Source organism: Hippocampus comes, unplaced genomic scaffold, assembly GCF_001891065.2.
Source record: "Hippocampus comes isolate QL1 unplaced genomic scaffold, H_comes_QL1_v1.1 scaffold125, whole genome shotgun sequence".
NCBI classification, from domain to species: domain Eukaryota; kingdom Metazoa; phylum Chordata; class Actinopteri; order Syngnathiformes; family Syngnathidae; genus Hippocampus; species Hippocampus comes.
In genome coordinates, this window is record NW_017805453.1 from 2557431 (window position 1) to 2583053 (window position 25623).

A 25623-nucleotide genomic window follows, 5' to 3' on the forward strand; every position below is an offset into this window, starting at 1 on the left:
CCAGTATACAGTATTGTGTTTCGGTACAATAGATCTTCTTCAGGCTCTCTTTATTGTGTTTTTTTTTCAGGGGTTGAGCATGCAGTGCTGGCAGGCAGAGTCAAGACTGTGAAATGTGACGTGAAAGCTATTGTAAAACCGCGCTAGTTACTGTCTTCATCTTGGGAGCAACACATTTAGGAAGGAAACAATTGCACTTTGAGAGTTTAGACGTGAATCGCTCCAAAAATAATCTCCAAAACGAATGAACATTTCTTGCTTTGCATAATACAAAGTGCTTGAGAGCGTAATAAGTCTTTAAATAGCAGATATGTGACAGGAGGTTACGTCGACTGCTGCTTCTTCTTCTTCTTGCGTCGCCAACCTTTGCTAATTAGGGCGTCACAAATGACTCTGGTCCGATTCTTGGTTGTGAAATTCAATTGGATGGTATTTGGGATCAAATTGTAGCGTCTTGGTACAATATGCTGAGGCTTACGCACTGCCCCCTTTTTTTTTAAAGTCTTGCGTTCCCGTGAATACAGAACATTCTGCAGGCGCTTGGAAGAGTGAGTGGGAGAGTGAGGGTTGGTGCTTCCAGTTGACATGGAGTTCAGCCAGCAGACAGTCAGGGTGAACAAAATGTAGTGAGCTGCCACTCAGCGTTAATTCCTGCCCTCCAAAGGCTGTCCCTCCAGCCATGGTGATGGCGCCGGTCGACTACTATGGGTGATTATTAAGGAATACGATAGATGAGTGCAGGGATGGGTTTTGTATAAAAAAAAGTAATTTAATACGTAAAAGGCTAATATGTTTTTTTTAAGATGTATGGATAGACAAAGGGACAGAATGTGTGTTATCAGCTATACACTAGTGGTTCTCAACTGTTGTCTCCCCAGCACCCGGATCTTCCTGTTTTGCAAAGCCGTGATCTACATTATCGAAGTTAACAATAAAGGAATTGATTGTTTAAAATTGCCTCTGAAAATAATGTAGAGTACCGTATTTTCCGCACTATAAGGCAAAATAATGCATCAAAACAGAAAATCAAGCGAGGAAATCACAAAATAAATTCTATAGCCCCACTACAGAATTTATTTTGTGATTTCCTCGTTTGTGAATACAGTACACAACAAAGGAATAAATAACAAACACTTCTGAGACAGTCCAGTCTCCTCCAATTCACTGACATCTGATCGTTCTGTTGCCGCTACGTTCAAGGAAATGCCAAAATAAATTCTGTCGCGGGGGCTATAGAATTTCTTTTGTGATTTTCTGTTTTGATGCATTACTGTATTTTCAATTTTCGTAGTTTCATTGAAGTAATCATTAATTTACGTTTTTTGGAGGCGTTCATAAAAAGAGAAGGCACGGAGACGCACAAAGATGTACCTGTAGCTCCATCTAGTGGATGCATTGTATATTGCGCCTTATAGTCCAGTACGTGCAATTTATGAAAAAAATTACAAAATAGGCCATTCATTGAAGGTGCGCCTCATAATCCAATACGCCTTTTAAGTGCGGAAAATACGGTATGTTACATTTTTATACATAGTTTAAAATGAGTTTGACATTCAGCTAAAAGATTTTGCTAGCCATGTCATTGCTAGCGATGACATCCGCGAGGCTAGCAAACACTGAGCTTCACCGTACGTGTTTACAGAGTAACAATAGTGACTACTGTAAAAAAGACAACTTGTGTTTCTTTGCCCTAAAACAGGCTAACAGCTGGAACTTTAGTAATCCACTACTTAGAAGAAATTTCTACCAAAAAAAAGTTTTAAAAAATCATTTTACAAATTAAAAAAAGTCAATACAATACATTACTCTCTTTATAAATTTTAGGATTTATACTTTTTTTTTTTTTTTCTTCCATGTCACCTTCGGGGCTCCTTGTGAGTGAACAGTTAGCAGTTCTAAATTTAGGAATCCGCATGTCAATTTTTTCCCCGATTGTGTACAAATAGCTGTGTAATTAGTATCAATAAATAAATAATACATGTTTGGATGACTGGATTGCTGCAGATGTGGCTACGGATGGATGGCTCGATGGAAACAAAAAAAAGATCAGATAGCAATTAACACCACCAAATATTCACTGTTCCTCTTCCCAATCACCGGAGCACTAAAATTGAAGGGTGCAAGCTTGCATCAAGCCACAACACGTGTTAACACCGGGACACGTGAAGAAATGTGTAATTACTGGCGATGCTGGAGCGTGAAGATCCTCAAGCAGTCAATCAGGCCTCGGAGGAGAAAAGTGCAGAGCGCTTCGACTAAACAGAATTTTTTTTTTTCTTCTCCTCACTATGTCTCTTCCAAGAAACTTAGTTGTTCCTTATGCCATCGAGTTTTGATCTCCAATTCCCGTGGTCGTTATTAAAAATTCATCGGCGAGCTGACAAATGGGTCCACAAGATCATGAGAACAAAGTGAAACATTCCCCACCAGTGCCGTAAAGATGCTATTAAAGGGGCACCTTTAGTGTCTGGCACTGGAGAAGTTATGTCTGTTGCCAGATTGCTTGTCTTAGATCTTAAACAGGGGGATCCAACCCCCCAAAAAAATTTAAATAAATTGATCTTTGTGGAAGATTTGCAAGCGGGGCCAAAGGTTCAGAAAGGCTTCAGACGGGCCCAGTCAGGAATTTGCAATGAGTTCTAATCGAGTTTGGTATAAACAAGTGAACAACAGACCTTGCCTTTCAACTTTTTGTTGAGTTGCTGCTTGGCTGTTTCATGATTTAAGAAGTTTACACTGGTTGACAGCCTGTCATAGCTCATATGAAAATATTGGAATCATCAGGCAGCATCATTGCGGCAAATCAAGTTTAAAATGTATTAGAGCATTCATGTTCTCATTAATTCTGGTTCGGATTCATCAATGTTTTCTTGCCTGTCAAGAGGGTACGTTCTTGTCTCCTCTGTCTGGCAGCCAAAGAATGTAAGATGTTATATGAGCCGAGATCCCACATACTGATAACTAATTTGAAAATGTTTGCTCCCCTTCTGTTCAAAATCAGTCTTGGGCCCCTTGTCAGATGTCTCTGAAAATTGCGTGTTTGTCCTGTACTTTGCGGGGTGTTAAGAGGGATTCCTTACTTATTTGGAAACAGTCGCCTCATCAATCGCTATTTTTAAACCTGCTCATTATTTACGATAGCAAATCGAGTGATTGTGACATTAAATGGAATGATCGTGTTTTGATTTTAAGAAAAGAAAAAAGGCTAATGAATTCATATGAAACACAGTTTATCTACTTCAATGAGAGTTGTTACTCTACTAAACACTTTGACTTGCAGCCTTTTAACCGACAACAACTTTGCTTGTTTTAGCAAAGCTCAATCCAACTGTGGCAAGAAGCTATGAGGCAAAAAGTCGTGAAGGTCTAGAACCACTAGTGGTTCTTAACCTGTGTTTGATCGAACGTCAGGGGTTCAGTGAATTGGTCTCCGGGGTTCGACGGAGCCTCTGCCATGGAGGTTAAGACACACCCGACTCAACATGTCAATTAGTTATGACACGGCCGCTTGGCCATCACTGGCTGCAGATGATCACATTACATTGATTGTCCAATCAGCACTGTGGGAAATTTAGTTCACTCAGTAGTCAACGTGTGACTGCCATGATAGTACGTCATGGGATTTTTTTTTTGAATGTTTTAATACATACTAACTACATTGAGCAAAAAAAAAAAAAAAAAAAAAAAAAACTACAGGCAGCGCTTAAGCAGCTGGTGGCCAAGGAAGATTTGTGACAGCTGCGCCGCTGGAGGGAACGCCCTCCGCTCCAGCAGCACCTGAAATATAAACAAACCGAACCATGAAACAATCTTTCTTTCTACTCTTATCTTAATGTAAATGTTTATTTCATGCAAGCACGGCGCCACACTGCCCCAAGAGGCCAAAGCGTGACATCACTAACTAGCTGGCATTTAGTTCCTGTTTTAATTGCTACTGTTTGATCACATCATTACTTTATCATAATTCATTTTTTGGTTGGGCTATAACAGTAAAAATAATTGTGATTACTTTTGTTCCCCTCTTCCTTCACCTGAACTGTGCTTTCGTTATTAGTCAGTTAGAACATCAGTAAGTACCCACAGTATATAGGATCTGCATCATTATTTCACTTCCCCTGCAAGCTAGAAAGTATTAAAATATTTGTGTTTGTACCTTCTCTTGCTCCGACAGCCTAATTTGCAGTTGCAAATACAAATGTAGGTTCGCAGAGAAAACATCGCGGCGCTTTGCATTCTCCGGCTTTCATCACAGGCGCCAGAGAGAGCGCAAGAGAGACGCTTCTTGTGTTGATTACTAATGATGCGATTAAACGTCTAATTTATGGGACCAGATCTGAGCTATGAGACGCCACGAGGAGTTCGTGCGAGGCTACGGGAATGAAAAAAAAAAAATCATTTGGGGTTTTTGTCTGTTTTCTGGAGGGAAAAAAATCATCAGCTGGCTGAAAGAAAAGCTGCTGTCCTAAGATAATGAGCGCCTGTCGCATGTTAGGACAGTCATTAAGAAGATTGTTTGGAGTGTGAAAGGGCCTCAAGCACGGACGCTTTCTTCAGAATAGACAGATAAATATTCCTCCACTGTCACTTGGTGAGCGCCCCGATTGCTGGTTTGTATAGCCGGGCGCTCCAAGGTGAGCCTTTGTAACCGGGGGGGGGGGAATTCTTGTCCAAACCCAGCAGCCAGTACCTGCAATAACTCATGCATGACATTGCATCAGATGGGACATTTAAATTCCAGCTCCAAGTTGATTACCTCAATGTCATGCAGGGTGTTCTCTCCCGCACAGGAGCAACTTTGCATTGCATTGCATTTCTCACTGCATTACGTGATCACATTTGAGCTTGTCAAGCGTTTCGAAATGGAATTCTTGAAGTTGAGGGGTTTAATAAGTGTCAGAGGAAAATGTTGACTGAACGCTGCAATGTATTTTCTCCGGTTTCGCAGTTTTCTCACCTTCGTGTTATGATTCAGTCTTCAGCAAGCAGACATAATCTAACTAAGATCTTTTTTTTCTTCTTGTTTTTGGGGGGCAGGGGGGTTTCTAACAGCAATTAAAATGAAAAAAAGTAAGCCGTGGGCTTCTAAAACTCAAGCAGCAGCTTGCTAAGTTTTATGAGCAGAGCAGCAATGGCAATTAAAGATGATAATATTTCATACGCATTATTAGAGAAGTATAATAGAGAGAAATTACAAATTAACAATGTTCAGCTTGCCGTTTGTATCCTGGTCTTCATTAAGTGATGGGCGTTCGTTTGAAAACATAAAACAAAATAATTGAAGTGAATTGTTTTGGAATGCACTATGATTGACACACAATATCGTTTCATTATCTGCACAGGCAACATTCTTAAGTAACATATCAAGGATATTAACAAGTCATACATGTGCAAACATAAGTAAAAGTCTGTGTAAAGTTCACATTTTGGCACACCACAGAGAGTGCCTGCTTGATTTGATAGAATTAAAAACAAAATCACCAAGTACATAAAACAAGAGTCCAAAAACTCCCCCCCAAAAAGTCTATATGACAATTTGTTACAGTATGTAGAGACACACACCAACAAAACACCAAGTGAGGTGGACGACAAAACTGGGCGAGCCCATCGCCAGTCTGCGCCTAAGCTCACAAGCTAGCAGGCGAGTGAGCCGACTAGCTTGCGAGCTAGCGGCCCTAATCAACAGTTAACGTTCATGAGGTACACTGAGATGTCTTGCGACGGCATACATGACGGGCAGATTTGGAAGTTTTGGGAAAAAAAATTGGACGACGTCAGACTTTAGAGGCCCCACTCTAACGTGTCATCTGCACAGAAACAGGGACTAACACGATGGAGGCACCCTTCAAAACATGAACCCAGTGGAATCGATCGTGTCAGTGGTGCTGGAGTTGACTAATGGCACAAATTCAAAATGGATGACTTCTGTTTTAAAAAGTAAGACAACAATTGCCAGACAGTATAAACTAAGTGTATGTGACATCATCTGTTGACATCCTCGATTGTGATCAGACACTTACAGACATTATGAAGTATGATTTAGCGTTACTGAGTTTGCCTGGCATCAGAAATAAAAATTGTCTATTTACAGTATTCCCCTTTTTTTTTTCTCTGGGAGCAATGAAAGCTCTCCTGAATTGACTCTTCCTCTGGGTGTTGCCTGCCAGTCTTACTGATGCTTCAGAATATCGAATTTCCTGATGAAAGTACGGCATTCACACAAACACACAGCGTGCAATAACAAATCATTGATTCCGCACAGATTCTATTTCACCATCTCCGGGTGGAATAAAAGCACTCCCGCTGCTTTTACGGCCGCCGAAAACCAAATGTGCACATCAGCGCTAATATGATCATGTCCTTGGGGCAGGAGGATCGCAAAACTGAAAAGCAACGGTCACCAGACACATTGTTGAAAAGAAAAAGAGATTCCTCCAGTTTCTCTTTTGTTATTTCAAATTGGGGCAATCAGATGGAGTTTTTTTTTTTTCCCCAGTGTAACAAACTTTCTCTCTGACCCCCTAGCAAAAATCTCACATTCATACAACAACATAGTTCTAGGTTGAAAGAAAAAGGGATACATTGCTTATTTTGCGGTAAGGCCGGTGTGCGCTGTATTATCTTGTTCTAAAGCGAGCCATAACGCAGATAAATGCAGGAATGTTTTGAACCAATACAAATGCAAACAAAAATGGAATGGAATGAACCGCACACGTTCGCGCCAATTGTGTTCAACACAGCAGGGCAGGAGAAATGAGGTTTGGGAGCTAAAAGTACACACTCCCATTTCCCAGTGTAACAAACTTTTTCTCTGACCCCCTAGCAAAAATCTCACATTCTTACAACAACATAGTTCTAGGTTGAAAGAAAAGGGGATACATTGCTTATTTTGCGGTAAGGCCGGCATGCGCTGTATTATCTTGTTCTATAGCGAGCCATAAGAAAGATAAATGCAGGAATGTTTTAAACCAATACAAATGCAAACAAAATTGAGCCACACACGTTAGCGCCAATTGTGTTCAACACAGCAGGGCAGGAGAAATGAGGTTTGGGAGCTAAAAGTACACACTCCCATTCCAGCTAGCCGCTATTTCTATTCGCATATGTGCCATCTCAGCTCAGATACAACTGTGATACTCCCTCCGAAGCCAAGAAATTGCCGTGTTGGTCCTTACACGCAGTACAGCAACACAGGGGATAAGCCTGCTTTGACGTGTAGTGAGAAAGCCAGTGGTACTGATGTCATCTGATTGTGAGATCGCACTCAGTCGAAGCAAAAAGTTGCAGTTCAGAAAAGGCAAACGTGAGTAAATACTCAATCTTCTGTTATGGTTCTCACATGGAAAGTTGATGAGAGGCAAAAGAGGCGATGCTGCGACACTCCAACTGCTTCCGTGGCGCCTGTTAGCCTATTTGTGACAACTTGTGTTTCTCCACTCGGCGCGACATGTGATCATATCGCATCGTCGGAAGTGAGTAAATCAGCCGGAATATCACAAATCCGCACTTGAAAAACAACCAAACATGCTAAACTGGGCAATAAATGGACAAACTAAAACCTCTCGGAGCTGTGTGTGCATTTTCTCTTTTCGAGCACATCAGGCGTGATGTAGCCGTTTACGTTTGCACGCCGTATTCCTCTTAGGCTCACGGTGACACCGTTAAGAGCCCGACAAAACGGAAACCTTATGCAATCTTTTCAAACTCTGTCAAACTACTCAAATGCAGAACTGAGCGTTCTGTGCCTCATGCTTTATTATGGTAGGCGTTAGGTCAGAGTGGATTGAAATTAACAAAAAAAAAAAAAAAACCTGCTTTGCATTATTTTTCTGTATTAGCTGTCATTATACAAGACGAACCAAAAATGTTGACCTCATTTGAAATAAACGATTTATCCATTGGCAAGCGAATCTCAATAACCTTCATGCTGAAAATAAATGATTCATTAAAATTCCAGCAACATGTTCAAACAGATAAAAATTTCATTAAAACTCTAAAAAGCTCCCAAAATATTTTTCCATGGACGATACTCTGTAAATTCCCTAAATACTCTTAAATCTGCTGAAATACTCACTGAAATTAATCTAAATATAGACATACTTAAATACTTCCTAAAAGTTACCTAAATACTCTTAAATCTACTAAGATGCCCACCAAAAGTAATCTAAATACTCTAAGATGCACTTAAATACTTCTAAAAGTAACCTCAATACGCCAAAATAGAAATATAGGAAAATGAAAAACTTCGTAATATGTATTCCATGTATGAAAAAAAAAAAAAAAAAGGTTATTGGTAATTGTACCTGAAAAAAAATGTTTGGAACCACAGATGTGTAAATGATTATGTGCAAATGTATTGTACTTAAAAGTTAAATACAATGGAACTGTCGTTAAAAAAATAAAAATGTACTGGGGTGGGGTGTTTCTTTAATTTTTTTTCTTTAAATTGACGCAACTTTAAACATCATGCACGGTTTAAAGATTTAATTCAGGAGCTGTCATCCTTTCAGAAACACGAGCATTTGGTCTTGAATTGCAATAAGTCACCCATTATTGCCAATATTCAATTTGTATCATACGGGAAAAAAACGTAATGCCGATTAGAGCCATTAGAAAAACAACAACAACAACAAAAAAACAACTTCAATTCGCTTTGCATTGTACGATCATAAAAATGATTGAAGAATAAGTCTCCTCATTTATGCTGTTTTCCTCAGCGCCGCTGTTTAATTATTCACGGCCTTGAGTAAAAAAAAATATATATATATTTTTTAAAGAGCAGCAGTGGCTCTAAAATTTGATGCGAAGCCTTTATCGTGAATTGAGCCGAGCCAGGCGTTTGCATCATGCGCGATATTCCCGCTCCATTATCCCACCATGAAATGTGCTCATTGTCTTAACCTCTAATTATCACAAACATGATGCTTATCCACCCCCCATCCCCCCGCTTTTTTTTTTGCTTCTCCAGACAAGATAACTTGCATGCCGCATATTAACGAACCCCAGGCAAAACTACCCTACGGAACGCCCACCTCTTGATTTGCGTAAGGTCTCCCGGCCACCCACTCGTCTTCTATTCGCCGCAGCCGAACGCGGCGGGGTGCAAAATCGGGAGGTTGGTTGGAACCGAGCAGAACATCTGCAAGGGAACAAACAAAAGAAGCAATTCAAATGATTGCTTAATGGCCACCGGAGTGCGGTGTGTGGTTCACTTGTTGAGTGCAGGGGAGGAATAATGGGCGTTTAGTGCTCTGCTGAGAAAGCAGCATTGTGCTGCAAAAGGCAGCACAGTCGGAGCCGTCCGCGGAAGCCACAAAGTGGTTTTATGGCGTGGAGCCGTAACGTGACGCGCTGATTATTTATGTGCATTTTGATGAGAATCGCAGTGGGATTGTTTGGATTCTCTCATGGGATTTGTTGTCGGTAAATTAAACATTAAATAGATACTGTAGCAATTATCATCAGCGTCATTTTCAAATTGACTTACAGTGAAGCGGTTTCGTAAAGAGGCCGTGTTATGGAAAATGGACTGTCTTGATTGCTGGCAGCATTGTGAGCTAGCAGCGGTGCCTTGCAGTTAAGAAGTTCTGGGTTCGAATCTCAGCCCAAGGCCTTTTTTGTGTGAAATTTGCTTGTTTGAGATTTGAACCCCCAACCTCAAAACTGTGAGTAGGGCTGAGTCGGAATTACACCGACATCAAGCCCAGCCCCTCCAAAAAAAATACAAGCTAGTTATTGTATTGCAAAGATCGAGCGATAGCTAAATAGAAAAATAAATAAATGAGACAACGGTCTAAAATTGAATGAACCAGGTCAACAAAAACTAACATGAAAAAAAATCTCATGAGCAAAAACTACAGGACAGCACAAGAAAGCAATACTTATGGGTGAGGTTCTGTCATAAACAAACTCATTTTTGTCACGGGCCACTTTGGAGTTACGTCTTCCCTCGGAGGGCCACTATGACAGTGAAACTGAATAAATGTTTAATCATCACATCGTGTTATTACTTTTACACAAAAAATCAGATTGATGGATTACTAGTTTTGAAATCAGTCAACTGTCTGTTTGATGTTTGTGCAATTATTGTCCAAGTGAGTGTAAACAGGGTAAAAAAATATATATTACAAAGTCTCAACGTTATTTATTACACGTGACAATTTGACATTTCGGTCCGGATTTGAGCAATGATCATACAGTAGATGTTTGACACACATGATTTGCTTTCGCGGGCCACATAAAATGACGTGGCGGGCCAGATCTGGCCCCCGACGCCTTGAGTTTGACACCGTGCTCTACACATACCCCCAAAACAATGCATTTGTCGATCATTTCAAATGCATGAAAAGCGAACCTTCATTGCCACAGTGGCAGCATGCAAAACTACCATGTGGCACGGAAAAACTTTTCTGGCATGAACAGGGACATACCGTCGAGCCTCCATTTTACATGACCGAGTAGCCAAAGAGAAGAGTTAAAAAAAAAAAAAAACAAGAAAGGAGGAAACTGGCAAAATAATCACTGAGTGAATCGCAGTTGCAACACTGAGGGAGAATAATTGGCATAATTCTCCCAAAGCGTTCTGCCCTAACGGCGAGGCAGATGGACTAAATACTTGACCACCATATAGTGTATTAGCTCGCAATGCGAAAAAACATTTTTAAATGCTGCATTTTAATCCATTAGATTCATAATTTCATCGCTAAGCAGACATTACAATCGATGCAGTCCCTTCTTGACACACACGCACGCACACACGCACAGACACACACACGCACGCACGCACAGAGCAAAAGCGCCATACGTCAAATTCAACAGAAAGAATCCGTTTCGCAAATGCGGCACATTTCAGTTTGGGCTTTTGGCCATCGCAGCTCCCCAATGGTTGACTGGAGCCCAGTTTAACCTCCGAGAGGACTCGACCAATGGGCACGGGAGGTTGGCGGTGAGACGGGGTGCCGGGGGAGGGGCAGGGGCAGAGGTGTGAAGATAATAGTCCCAATGGGGCGGCATGCGGCCGTATTGGAGGCTTGGCTGCTCTCCTGTGAAGGAGTTCTGCATTGCACACCGAAAGACAAACAATCGACTTTTTTTTCTTATTTTTGGAGTGGATCTCACCATCCTTCTGGCTTTTGGAATTACATTTGGATTTAGTGGAAGCTGGTTGCGGGTCGGGTTGGTTGTGCACTTTAGAATGAACATTAGTCACCTGCTGCTCGGAGTGCAGTCGTAAGACATGACTACGGTGCGATAGCTGTGCTCGGAATTCGAATCAATAATGGTCAAGCACAGTGAACAGTGAAACAAACACGTGGAAAAGGAATTTAACAACTGATAGCTAGGGCTGAATAATTTTGAAAAAAAAAATCAACATCCTCTTCTGATGCGTGTGTGTTTTATTTATGTATGTATTTATTTTAACCAAACAATGCAAAGCAATAAATTCATCTGTATTGCAGTAAAGAATTTCCGATATATGACACAAGTGTTTTAGTCTTATAAGGTTAATCTTACACTGAAAAGCATTCAAATGGACCATTGATTAACATGACGGACGGTCTGTCTCCTTTCTAACTTTGATTTGAGATGTTCACTTCTGAAAGACGACTGACGCTCGGTTCGATTCGTAGCCGATATCGATCAATCGATACCCCTGTAAAATTCATGTCAAAAGTGCACGATCGGTGAATCCTATCAAAGCCCAAAAGGCCGATCAATCATCCTATGTATATGCAGTCAAACCTCGGTTTTCGAACGTCTCAGTTCTCAACCAATTCGATTTCGACCAAAAATTTCGAGGTTTTTATGCCTCGGATGACGAATAAATTTCGGTTCTCCAACGAACTGAGCGCACTTGAATGCACCATTTGACTCCTCTCGCCTTCCTTACACGAGGAAGTGACGCTTCCTCAGGTAGACGAGGAAGTGACGCTTCCTCGTGTTGCTTTCCATTGTGAGCAGACGTGTTCAGTAAACATTTTTATTTTAAAAAGAGCGTGGTTTCGGTTTTCGAACAGCTTTCTGCAACGGATTATGGACGGAAACCGAGGTTTGACTGTAATTGTTCTTTGAAGGGAGTGACATATTTTCCCTCCAGTATAAATCTCGCGGGATTTGCCGAAGCCTTGCTTGACGTCATAACTGTGATGGCCGGAACGCTAAACAGTACAAGCTCAAAGGCTTCGTTGGTTTCACTTTTTTTTTCTGTGTAATTTCAAACACTTTACATATACACACACATACACATATACACACATATATATATACATATATATATACATATATATATATATATATATATATATATATATATAAAAAAGACACTTGACTGTAACTGTTGGTGTAAATCTCTACGCACCGAAAACCTTGACGTCTTTCAAAACAAATCGAGTGTACTCGCAAAGGCATTTTAAGTGAAGCCAGGAGAAGATATACTATACTTTTATCTGAAGCCAAATGCGGCTTTAAAAAAAAAAAAAAAAAAGACTCTAATATTCTTATCCTCAGGCGGTGACCTGATCTACCACTGGTTTCGAAGCCATATCTTCCTCCAGTCAATATTGAACGCCGCCAGTATGGCAGAGAAAACAGTCAAGAGCCTCAGAGGCAGCCGAGTGTTGTTTTGTTAATGAAAAGAGCTGATGTTTGTTTGTTATTTGTGGATCCCCGTGTGGCTGTCAAACAGCGCTGCAGGGGAAGTTTGACATTTTTGCGCTTTTGTCGGTGCATGTCCGCTACTTTTATTCTTCTCTGGCAACAGAACTCAAGACTGAGGTTGTGAGCTGGGTGGAGGAGTGGAGCTTGTTTTTGCTTGGAAACAAACAAACAAAGAAAAAACAACAACAACAACAAACTCTCGCTAGACATTTAAATACGTTATTTTACGTTATATTAGTCCATTTGGAAGGATGATTGACGCCCCACATTGCAGTGTTTGCCCTTCAAGCCTGTTAGAGTGGAAGCCCTGTGGGGCCTGCTGTAAATCACGGCATATTGGCACCATTTAAACGGTACTGGCCCCATATACTCATGATATGTTGATTTCATCATATTGTATATGAAATTTCGACTGCCCTGGTCTGGCTGGTGTGGTGGACCAAGACTGCCATACTGGCCCAGGGCCATCGGTCCACCATTAATGTCGGCCCCTGGTTTGAGCCTGTAACTGTCTTTTTCATTCTCTTTACCACCTCTTCTCCCTCTGTTTGGAAAAAAAAAAAAAAGTCACTCTCTCTATATCAAAGATAAACAAACCCTCGCCGTCTCTTTTGCTCTCTTTCATTTCTTGAGTTTTCTGTCTTGTTATTTGGCCTCCAGGGGCTTCGAGGGGGAATGATATTTCATTATGTGGCCGACAAAGCTATCGCCTGACATTTCTCAGAACAGAATTCAGGACTCACGAGGTTGTCCTTTTTTGGTCCAGAAACGTCGGATCACGCGAGTGCAATTAGACTGTGGAAGCACTCACCAGCGGCGTCGTCGAGGGACGACGGGGAGGACGCGCATGCGAAACCCACCGAGGGTTCGGCGTGACAAACGCGAAACAGACTTGCAAATGGCAGCCCTGCGGCTGTCGCCACAGAGCAAGCGATTTGTCATCACCTTCCGACGTGACCACTCGGGCCAAAGAATGTGAAAAGGCACCCTGGATGTTGCAAGGGTTTGGAGCTGGAGCCCTTTGAAGTGAATCTTGGCCTCGGTGTATTGTGCCGTGTGCGTGACTCTTTAAATCCCGTAAGCCGCCGAGGGTATCTCTCGCAGCCAGGCCGTGTTTCATTTAATCACCGCTAGGCAGCAACCGCGTCTCGTGCGGCGAAGCTTGGCGCTTTGTACTTTCGAGAGAAACAGCGACGGAATCAATTAAATTACGCAAGGATAAAGTGGCAAAAAGGCAGACATGCGGGCGGGACCCATTTGAAAGTGGATATCCATTTTAGAAGTCACATTTAACATTCACCACCTACGAGTGCCAACAGTTCGTTCTCCTCAGGAAAAAAAAATAATAATAAATCCTAAACGAGCAAGACATGAAAAAGGCAGATGAGGAAATGCATCCGAGTCATCTGAACACCACAACCACATCATGACAACTGAAGACCCAGTTTCCAAATGCACTGGCTGCCACTGATAAATTGAAACCCCTCCCAAATGGAGGTGTTGCATTCAATAAGACTGTGCAGGTATGAGTCTCTGCAAAATGCCTGAAGCGCACGTCTGATCCACCGTACAAAATGGAAATGTAAAGTCGTCATCCTCCTGCTGAGATGGACTCCATGAAACACGAGATGGAACGATGAAATAAAACATAACGAGAGCAAGAGTAGCACCCGATGTGGCGACACCGTGAAATGAACGGTCGAGAGTCGTTTCATTGTGAGCAGGGGGCCAAGTGTCTTTGAGAGCAAGTACAAGTTCTTGCCGTCTTATAAATACACCCAATCAAAGAAGAAGAATATTAAAAAGATGAAGTGTACATCTTTTGAATAGTCTTCTTTTTATGGAAGAAAACAGACGATTGCGAGGGCGGAAGGACTCGCCTTCAACTGGATTTTCAATCATCGCCGAGTTTTATGCTCAAAAGAGACGGTCGCAAAGGGCAAAGTCAGGGGAAAAAAATTAACGAACTGTGAGTCATCAGAGCCGTAACAAAAGACATGGCATTCATCCCCCTTTGCCAACTTGACAGGTGACCTATAAAACAATTGTCGGACAGCATCAGCAGGGCAGAAGAAGTGAGTGTCGGGTGTCAAACTACTTGCTTTTCTGCATTGCAGAACTGCCTTTCACACAGGCGCTAGCCCAGCTCTGATACTACCTTTGAACTTCGTAGTGTGAAAGGAGCTGATGTCGCTGGGCAGACTTGGACTAATGTGTCTCCAACACACATTTTTGACAGAAGAAAAATCTCACGGCACACTACCAAATAAAAATGGCACAAAACGTGAATATACACCAGTCACAGGTTGACGCTACCTTCTGCCATTTAGTGAAAGAGCATTTCATTGTTCTACCTGCCAGTAGATGCTGCTGGCATACGCAGAAAGATGAAAAAAAATTACAATATTGGCCCGAATATAAGACGGCCCTGATTATAAGACGACCCCCTCTTTTTCAAAACTCAAGTTTGAAAAAAGTCTTTTTGAACACCAAATTAATTTTTATACAGAAAATAACTACAGTACATCTGAAACAAATGATTATAACAATATATTTAAGAGAAAAAGCATGTTATTTTGCCTCATTCAAATCTCATTTAAATATGTAAACGAAAGTGCAATCACATTCGTAAATGAATGGCTTCTGGTTTTTGAAATGTAAATGACATCATAACTTCTCCTCAGCTGCCGTTTAACCTGGCCGGACTTCGACCCACTTTTCTCCAGATTGTCGCTACGTTTCTCAATTTTTTATTATCTCTTCTATTATTTTCTTCTCTTTTCTTTCTTATTGCTATTTTTTCATTTTTCTTCTTCGTGCTACCGCTATTTTTATTTTTATTCTTCGTGACAGGGGTTCACTTTGGCCTGGGGAGTCAAATTCAGCATTCACTTCAATGATATCTGGCGCCATCTAGCGTCGTGAATGGGTATAATGTCTAGACCCCGAATATAAGACGACATCCACTTTTTCAGTCTTATTTCAATGCAAAAACACCGTCTTATATTCGGGCCAATACGGTAGTATCTACTTGTGTCTAATCCATCGCGGGGTCGACGTTGTAGACCATAACACGTTGTTGTTCTTCTCAACAATAAACTTGACTGGTCTACCAACACGGACGCCCTGATCAGGAAGGGACAGAGCCGCATCTTCCTACTCAGGAAACTGAGGTCTTTTGGGGTTCAGGGGTCACTCCTTAAGACCTTCTATAACTCGGTGGTGGCTTCGGCCATCCATTATGGCATTGTCTGCTGGTCAGGCAGCATCTCGGCCCAAGACAGAAAGAGACTGGAGCGACTGGTCAGGAGGGCCAGTTCTGTCCTGGGCTGCTCCCTGGACACTCTGAAGGAGGTGGGCAACAGGAGGATGTTAGCTAAGCTAAAAGCTCTGATGGACAGTCCCTCCCAGCCCCTCCAGCCCGCCCTGACAGCACTGGGTAGCTCCTTCAGCCAGAGACTGTTACACCCGCGCTGCAAGAAGGAGAGATACCGTCACTCGTTCCTACCGACTGCTGTCAGGCTGCTGAATAAACATACGTGAAAACCTGTAACCATTGTAAATAGCACAGCCACCTTATGCTGCATATATGCAGTTGCATATATGCTTATATCTATATCTTATATTTATATTGCATTTTATACTGTGTACAGTTCTTTTTCTGAAACATTTATTTTTGTGCATGCAACACTGTTTTTTTTGTTGTGTTTTTTTCTTTTCTACCCCCCCCACCCCAATTTTGCTGCTGTAGACTGCAAATTTCCCCAGTGTGGGACAAATAAAGGTTATCTTATCTTATCTTATAAATCCCTAAGACCATAATGCTGTAAGTGAAATCCGTAATTCAGAAATACCCTATTTTTAGTGCCTTTTAAGGTCTTTAAAAACATCATACCTCAAGAGAGAGCAAAAGTAAATGAATAACAAAAATATTTTATAAAGAGGGTAAAAGCTTACCGATCCCTCTATGTCGTTTATTAATTTAAAACTTCTCATCTCATAATCCACATCTGCAACCATGCAACAAGATGTACATCATGAAATGAACCTACAGCCGTGGCTATGTGTAGGCATAAAAAGCAGGATTGAAAAGGATTCGACATTCAATAATCTTCAGCAAAAACTAGGCTGAGATGAAATAACTCCCGTTGTCATTCTTTATAGCGTGTCAAAAATAGTTTGCCGCCATCCAGTGTTCAAGAGTATAATTACTCCTAAAACAAACGAGTAGCAGAATAGTAATAGAGTTAAAAAAAAAAATAGTTACGTGCAAAAAAAAAAAAAAAAAAAAAAAATCCACCGAATAGCGCTACCGCCAAGATGTGGAACTGAGGCGGGATTCCTGGTTTTGTGTGTCATTGCCACCTCCCTCACGACCCATCTTTCAACTCAAGCGAGCGCACCCTTGGTACCCCGGTCCTCCACCCGTGGCACAAACTAATGAGTCACAACACATACAGCCGCTGCCTCACGTAAACACTTTTTCTGCTTGATTTCCTATTTCTTCTTGGCCCTTTGAAGCCATTGCTCGAGACGGTCGCAACTCAGTGCATGTGTGTGAGCGTCTCTCACCTGCTATGAATAATTGATCTGTTTGAATCTAGTGCCTTTTATATGCAAGGAGGCAGCAGCTGCAGCAAGGTTTACTGTTGGTTTTAAGGCAATGAGCTATTGGATTGGGAGTCTGGGGGGGTGCACTGAAGTAGAAACACCCCCCACTTTATTTTTCCCAAGCAGGTCCCGTTTTACCGAGATCTGATGATCCTAAAGTGCAACCGTGCCAGTGCTAAATATTAAACCGCAAAAGGCTTTTAACGGCGTTCACTGTCGCGGAGAATGCCATCTGAACGCTTGTGTTCAAGGCTCAAGAGTGTCACGTTGAGTCACCTCGAGGTTGTGGACTTCTTAAAAAGCAATGGGAGGGGGGGCGACACTGGGAAGGAACATGGAGTTCTTGAACAAAGGCCGCACCTACACAGTTCATATTCTTTGCATGGTGACGACATTTGGAATAAAACAAAACTGACATCTGTTGTGTGGTTGTCTTGAAACTTCTCAGCCTGCCATTACAAAGACATTTGAGCTCACTGTGGGGCACAAAATGTAGTTTATGCAAAGGCTAGGGTTGGGAATGAAATTGGATAACCTGGCAAAATCATTGGCGACTCCAGTGTGAACCCTCTGCGAGACATTCTCATGTTTAAACCTTTCAATTTGACCTTAGCACAGATAAACACTCAACTGCTTTATCCAACCTATGCTGGCAGGACTAAAATCCGGTGCTCAAAGTAAGCACATGTCCACTGACTCATAAAGGAAAGATCACAGTGTATAGACTGCAACCACACAACAGACCGCACCTGTGTTGAAAGCGTCTCCATCAACTCGAGCGACTAAAATCGCCGCACAGTCAATCGTGGACTGACAGCATCATTCTTCTTCTCTAAAGGAGATGAACAGGAGGAAGTGAAACGAACTGATGGCTGCCATCTAGTGGTGAATGGTGTTATTAGAACGTAAAACTGATCAGGCACAGAAAGGAATACTTTTTTTTATAATGTTGACCATTCCTGAGCTAGACAGTGCCCAAAAATATTTGTCTCCCAACGGGAGAAATACGTGCCCGCACGATATGCTAGTCCAGCAGTCCTCGGATTGCGACGGCACCAACAAAAATGTTTTGAGATTGACAAATTGTGCACAATGAGCTCGTTCGCGCGGCCACGTGCTGAGTCGCAGTGATTTGTTTTCATGTGACCGCTTCCTATTTTGGGTGTGTTTCATTATTTATTGTAACTATGACTTCATTACCGCGTTGGCATTGGGTTAGCGATCGACTGCGGCCACCGCCGTGAACTTCACATTTGTGGAGTCAAGGTTATGAGTTATCGCACACAACCCTCAGCAGTTGTTTGTCGGCTTTTGAATTGGCGACGATTGCATTTCGAATGCTTTCCATCAAGGTAATGGCACTACAGTATATCAACTATAGGCACGCTTTGGATGATTTATGTTCGTTGAAAGGAGCCATTAGCTCGCTCACACCAGCGCGGCGCCGAGGCCGCACAATGTTTCGTGCATCGTTTTTTTCCAGTTTGTTGCCGTGATGAATGAAAGTGATTGCCTTCAACCCTTCGACAGAGACTTTCCTCGGATTTGAATGGCATGCGCGTGAGTGTCCGTGTTCGAACGCTTCGAGAGCCCGAAGGAGCAAAGAAGCTCCTGTGTGTCTGTCAAAGTGACCAGGTGAATTCGCGAGTACTCGAGGTCGATGAAGTTCCGCATTATTTCCAGCGTGCATATTAAACCTCTGCAACGCGCTTCCCTCAATTCCGTCTTTGAAACAAACGAACTTCATCCACATACGCACCCCGCCATCGTTCCGTGCATATTTTTAGCTGCTTTTCTGAGAAATTGGGCCGTCACTTGCCCGAACGCTAATCTTCTTATCTTTTTTTTTTTTTACGTTCAAGCATCCCTCTTGTTTTATCACGCTTGCCTTTGTTTAGTGTTTGTTTGTAGATAAGCACTTTGAACAAATCGGATACTTCATCTGTGTGGCTGCAACCTTCAGCTGACTCTTATTGTTTGCCCACGCACAATGTTACAGTTAATTTTATCACCCATCTCTCCTTGGAAAAAGAAACAATCACAAGCCAGCTGATACGACTAACAATTTCAAATGGGGGGGGGGGGGTATTTACTTGCCTGCATGGAGGATAAGGCATTTATTAGGAAGAAGGCATTTTAATTTCATAAGAATATTCAATGAAAAACTATTGGGTACTTTTTTTTTCCCAAAAATGTTTGGTATGTTGTATTATTTATATATTATATTTGGTTGTCTTCACCCAGACTTCGGAGTATAAGGCGCACCTTCAATTAATCTATTTAATCTATATAATCTATTTTAAAACTGTTTTCATATTTAGGGCACATCGCGTTTATAAGGGGCATAAAGGAGAAGCTACAATAGTGGTTGCAGTTACATTATGTGTCCACTAGATGGAGCTACCCTCAAGGGAATTCAATACAATACAGCCTTATTTCTATCGAGCCTTCACAACCGCATGCACCTGTAACAAGGGCTTTACAGAACATTTAAAATACTATGTTTAAGAAATCAGAATACTGATCCATAAGGCACATCGGAATACAGAAAATACGGTGTGTAAATATATATAAAAGCTAAATCTGATGCAGGTGGCAGGTGTTGCATGTCAGAATTTTACCAGCGAACCTGATTGGAGGCTTTGGCCAGTTACTTTCGTTCCACAACAAATGGTTTATCTTGTGTACGGACCGAACATGAACATTTCCTTCCCTGTTGTCATCATCCAACGCGAAATCCTCCAATCCTAAATTCCGGCAGAAACCTTGCAATTCAGCCATCACTTTGAATCATGACTGGTAGCGAATAGACAAGAAATTTCTGAATACAATTGACATTTGAGCATTATTGCTTTGATATGGGCCATCATCTTGGTGGGTTTTCAGTGAGAGCCAAGTGACTGACAAGAAATCCGCGGCCACGCTCGGATGTGAATGCGAGCGGGGCCGTGAAGTCCCACCGCGGGAACTGATTAAACCGTAAATCGGCACAACACCATTAGGATTCTAATGCGGCGTTTCTGAGCATATCATTTGCACACAAAGCTGACACAATCACAGAGGAGCTCAACCACAAAAACAACCAAACACAAAAAAAAGATATAAAATGAGGCATTATTTGACATAGCTGAGACATTTTTTTAATGAGTCTTTTACTTGTTATTAGGAAAAAGGATCCTAATGAGGCAGTTAAAGCACTGGCAAAAGCAGACAACAACAATAGACGGGCGCGTGTGTAATTGAAGGCAGTTACTTGCTACGTCAACGCCTCTGCAGCAAAAAACGCATTTTTACTTTTCTGGAATGTTCTTTCTGGTCCCGCAGAGTCACTTTCCTTTTCCTTTCCTAACTCCTGCGCATGGAAGAGCAGTCTGCAAAGCAAGCACGGCTTTATGCCCTGCCAATGACAAATGAGACCAAATCGATGCCATTTGGCAGACGAATTCGGCATCGCGCGAATGTATTGAAGTGATGCGATTGGGGGGGGGGGGGGGGGGGGGGGGGGGTGTTCATGCTTAATGGCGGCAATCAGCGCCCCTAACATCATCATAAACATTTGGAAATGTCAATGCGAGATGATGATTAGTGTTTATGAAGCCCTACGCGCAAATGGCTGCCTTTCTTGCGTTGCGTGCAACTTAATTAGAATAAATATGCAATCACCGACTCACACTGGAAAACCTCAGAAGAGGATGTTTTATTCTGAGAAGAGCCTTCCCCGCTGGGGAGCGCGGATTTATATAAACTCGTATATTTAGAGCGGGTTTCTATGTAAACCTCATCGATGTCGCATCTTATTATCCTCTTGGTCCAATTTGACGCGGTAAAATGAGATGATGCAGGGTTGGAAGCAAGTTACGGCACGAGGAGCCGAAATGACCACTGTTGAATTGTGCATTCCGTGTGTACAAGGTGGTACCGAATTTCAGGTCTACGTCCTCACGGGAGCCCCTTGATGCAATCCATGCCCATATACGGTCATGTAATTCAAGCCAGGTCACACTGTATTTTCATAATCATGCAAATGCTTTTTGATCAACTTCTATTAAATATCATTTGGCATTGGACAAAGTAGAATTCATAAAATGTTGATGGAAGTCGTCTGTCAATACGGTGGACCCAGAATTGTGTTTACCATTTTTTGGAATTATCATTCTAGTGGTTTGTGGTCTGAACGAAATGACAAGATGAAATATCCTTCTATTTTGTACCACTTGTCCTCATTAAAACGGCAAGTATGTGTGTGTTCGTCGCCAGTGGACAAACTATCGGCTGCAAACTGCAGTTGTTTGTTTACATTCAAACTCAGCTCCTAGCAAATGAGCGTGACGTCATGCACGCTGTGAACGTGAGAGGACAAATTCTGAATCCTGGCCATAGACAGAACAAGAAGACCCCAAAAAAACAAAACAAAAAAAAAAACAATACGTAATTGAAAATTGAAAATAATCTAGAAACACACAGGAAGACAATGCAGAAAGTGGTAACTCATCTGTATCCCTTTTGGGCACCAGCCTCATAAAAAAAAAAAAACAACAATAATTAAATGCATATTTATGAAAATACTAAGGTCGAGGGTCGGTATTTCTCCTTGATGATATTGCACAGCTCCAATGTCTAGTAGACCAAGGGTACGAAAGTGAATATTTGATAATGAAAATTTATGGGAAAAAAAAAAAAAGAACCATTTTCATCAACGAAATAAAATAAAAACAAAAATGCTTTAAAAAAAAAAGAAAGAAAAGTAACTGAAACTACAACTTGTATTTAAAAAAAATGTTAAAAATACTCCAAATATTAAAAACGAACAAACTAACACGAAAGCTAATAAAAATGAATGAAACAAAGCATTATGGAAAACATACATACGAATAAACACTCATTAACTCTAAAAATGGATTTAAATAAATAAATAAATAGAACAAGTTAAAATGGAGTAAAAACTCATGAAAAAAAAATCCAAAACGACAAGAACCCTGGAACAGACAAGAGTTGGCGATCAAACGCACGACCCCGACAGACGCATCCCGAGCTCTCCACTACGCTCTCTTCTCTATCTTGATGCTCTTTCTGCTGATGTGAGGCGCTGGGTCAGTTGCCAACTCGACTCGAGTCTGTGCCCGCGACGGTTAATTTGACACGAAGAGACTCGTATCACGCGCGGTGACACAAAGGGAACAAGCCCCATTACTAATGCCCGTTAAGATGCTTCTTCTGCCCTCGATCAATTCCTCCATTGACACACACGCACACACGACAACATCATCGGATGTCATTCCCGCTAGTTGTTTTAGCATTCTGCCCGCGCTTGTCCGTCACAGGAAACCAAAATCCAAACATGCTACGTGTAAACAAGCTCGCCGGAGAATGGAGTGACGGCGCACAGCTTGCCGCCTTAACTCGGCGCGCCAGCAGGAATTTTACATAAGCCTTCGTGCATGATGATGCTATGTGTCAACAACGGTGGGAAGGATCGACGACAGTGTGTTCATGCATGTTGGATGATGTTGACACACATATCCATGTGATCCCTGAGGCCATTGTCTTCTTGCTATTCAGTAGATGTTGCCAAAACTTCCACAATCTCCTCGGTTTTTTGTTTTTTTTTACCCTTTCCGGGACAGCGCGGACTACAGCGGACAGCTCATCAAGTTATCATGATTGAAAATGAAAGGGTTGATATGTGGCATTGCAAGGACCGGTGTTAGGGAGTTTGTTTTTACCGTAATTTCCTCAAATGGGGAAAACAGTTTGAGACCATAAAATACCAAACAAGCCAACGAAAAAGTTATGTTTGCCATTTGCTTAGCCACCATGGAGAAATACAAGACTGGGTGGAACTAATACGTAGCTTCTTGGACAAGCGTGGACGCTAATTCGGGGCGTAAGGAAAAAAAAAAAGAATTGGGGAGAAAAGTAGGGGGGAAAAATGGAAAAGATGCATGGAATCAAGTGCATCGAGTGGAAGGGAATCGAATCGTTCCACTTTAAAATACATTGCGATACGTATCGAATTTTCTGTTATTGGAGAGACATACTGTATCTTTCAAGCAAAGGTTACATTTATAGTAGCGACAAGTTCATTCATATATATGCATGCACACACACACACACACACACACACACACATACACACTTGATCAATAAACCCGCATTTTACTTAAGATGTCACCCAGCACATTTGTAAACACTCTGATTGGCGTGCCATGACCTGTTCTCTGCAATCATCTTAATGCGGAAATACAGCGAGGTCCAATCGTGGTCTTTGGAGACAAAAACGCTCTTGTCCCGTCTGGCGAGTGCCACAGTCATGCAGCTCAGCAGTCCCCCTCCTATTAGCGCGCATGGTTTATTCATGAGGGCAAACCTGTGTGAACCTTGTCGCATTTGCATTCGGCACAATAGCTTCTCATTGTCTATCAAGGGACTTTATCCGTCCCGTTTGGTTCCTTTATCTATTTCCATTGCTCAGTCTCGCAGGAAAAAAAGGTTAGCTTGAAGATTAAGGTGGTCAAAGGGGGCCAAAACAACCTTCCGCGGGGTGAAAACAAATTGAGACCGTCTATCATCTCTGGTTAGTAAGGCGGGGTTAGGGCTTGTAATTAGCTAACGTGACCCAGAAACAATAATCTTCTTTCGGGGCTTGTGTAGTATTGTCAAACGATAACCTTGCACGTCCATTTTGTAACACAATGAGATTCTTTGTGTACTGCTAAGTGTGCTACGAAACAACTGATAAAAAAATGACAAACTGAAAAATTCACAATAGCTGCCAAAATTTACTTTTCGATTAATGTTTTGAACACTCATAACACTGTCAAAACAACAACCCCATGGAAATGTTGTCCTTTTCACTTTACATAACTTAATGTTAATGTCCCGCACTGTTTATTTTTTATTTTTTCCTCCTCAGTCCCATTCTAAATCCGTCCCCGTTGTGATGTACTAGCCTCATCCTAGCTAACGCTGAGCTGGCTTCCTTCAGGTTTGCAAAACTCCATTTTGTTTCTTGCTAGGATGGCATGAGAGGCCACGCTGGGCTTTATTGACTGACTGCTTAAGGCGGAATCTCACAGGGCGGCGAAGGTTTGCTAGTGTGTGCTCACGTAACAAATGTGGGTTTTTTTTCCCCCCGCCAGGGTTTGTTCAAGGTCGCAAAGACGTTCCATGAGATCCGGCTTAAAACGGCTGAATTTCATGCTCATAGCTGGCCAAATATTTGCATAGATGCAAGGGTCATCCAAAGAGTCCTCGCTGAAGACGATTCGCGAGGACCCGTTCTGACTCGAATCCGAAAATTCAGATTCGATGTTCGTTTTCAGCATCCAATTCATTCCAGGCCAGCGCCTATTCGTGTACATACGGTACATGTGCCATGTTTTTGCAGGCCATGCAAATACAAGGCGTCTGTCAGGAGAGTCTGAAGAACCTGCGGAGCAAGGGGGCGGGGTTTATTCGCGTACGTAAATTTAGGTGCACGTCAGCGACTCAGAAGTGTGTCACAATCTCAAGCACCATCTACATTGCCATCGCCTCACACTTCTTTTGCGTGGGGCTTATCGTTGCCTGCCTGTCTGTCTTTCTCCTGCCCGCTCGGATCATTTTCCCCATTTTGGCCATCAATTTAATTCCACCGAGGACACACAATGCATGAAGCAAAGCGTTGATGGAAATTGTATGCAAGAAATAGAATTAGTGATAGGCGAGTGAGATCGTTGTCGTGGAGTCAGGAGACTGTCATGACAACTAAAATGTCAAACTAAAATGTTGCGCTCATGTTTTTGGTGTTGCGTTGCTGTTTGTTTACTGTTAAACGGACCAAGATGAGAAAGATCCATCTCAATTACCACGCCGAGCTCAGGACCTGAACCAAAAAAAAAAAAAACGTTTCTTGTTGAATAAATAAAGCAAAGCTTTATTTCCCGAGAGCAAGGCAAACCTATTTACTGCGTCAGTCCAGGCCGAGCATGATACGCCTCTACAGAAATGGCAAAATGATTGAGGTAGAAAAGAGATGACAAGAAGGAAGAAACTGCTTTCTAGTTGACGGAGAAAAGCATCGTGGGTAAAAAACATGTTTTGATAGAGGTCAAAATATTTTTTCGGAGACGCATTGTGACAGTGCTCAACAGCATGAAAAACGGTTGCAGGGAGAATACCTGCATGTGGTGTGTTACCCACCGGCAGGGTTTAGCAACCCGTATTGGAGCCAAACCCAGGAGAGCATACGCCCGTTCAGGTGTCACAACAGTGTGCTGAATGACTGTAAAAGGTCGGTGAAATCCGACGCTCAATGTCACCATTTTGTTGTGCCTCGGTGAGAACGCGCAGAAAAAATGATGCTTGTCTCTTTGGCAA

The 25623-nt window shown here is 42.0% G+C and overlaps 1 protein-coding gene across 1 annotated transcript in view; it reads left to right on the top strand.

Annotated features, from left to right (window-relative positions):
* The window catches only part of rtn4rl1b (reticulon 4 receptor-like 1b), a 142862-nt gene that overhangs the window by 111443 nt on the left and 5796 nt on the right, over positions 1-25623 (top strand). The window lies entirely within an intron of this gene.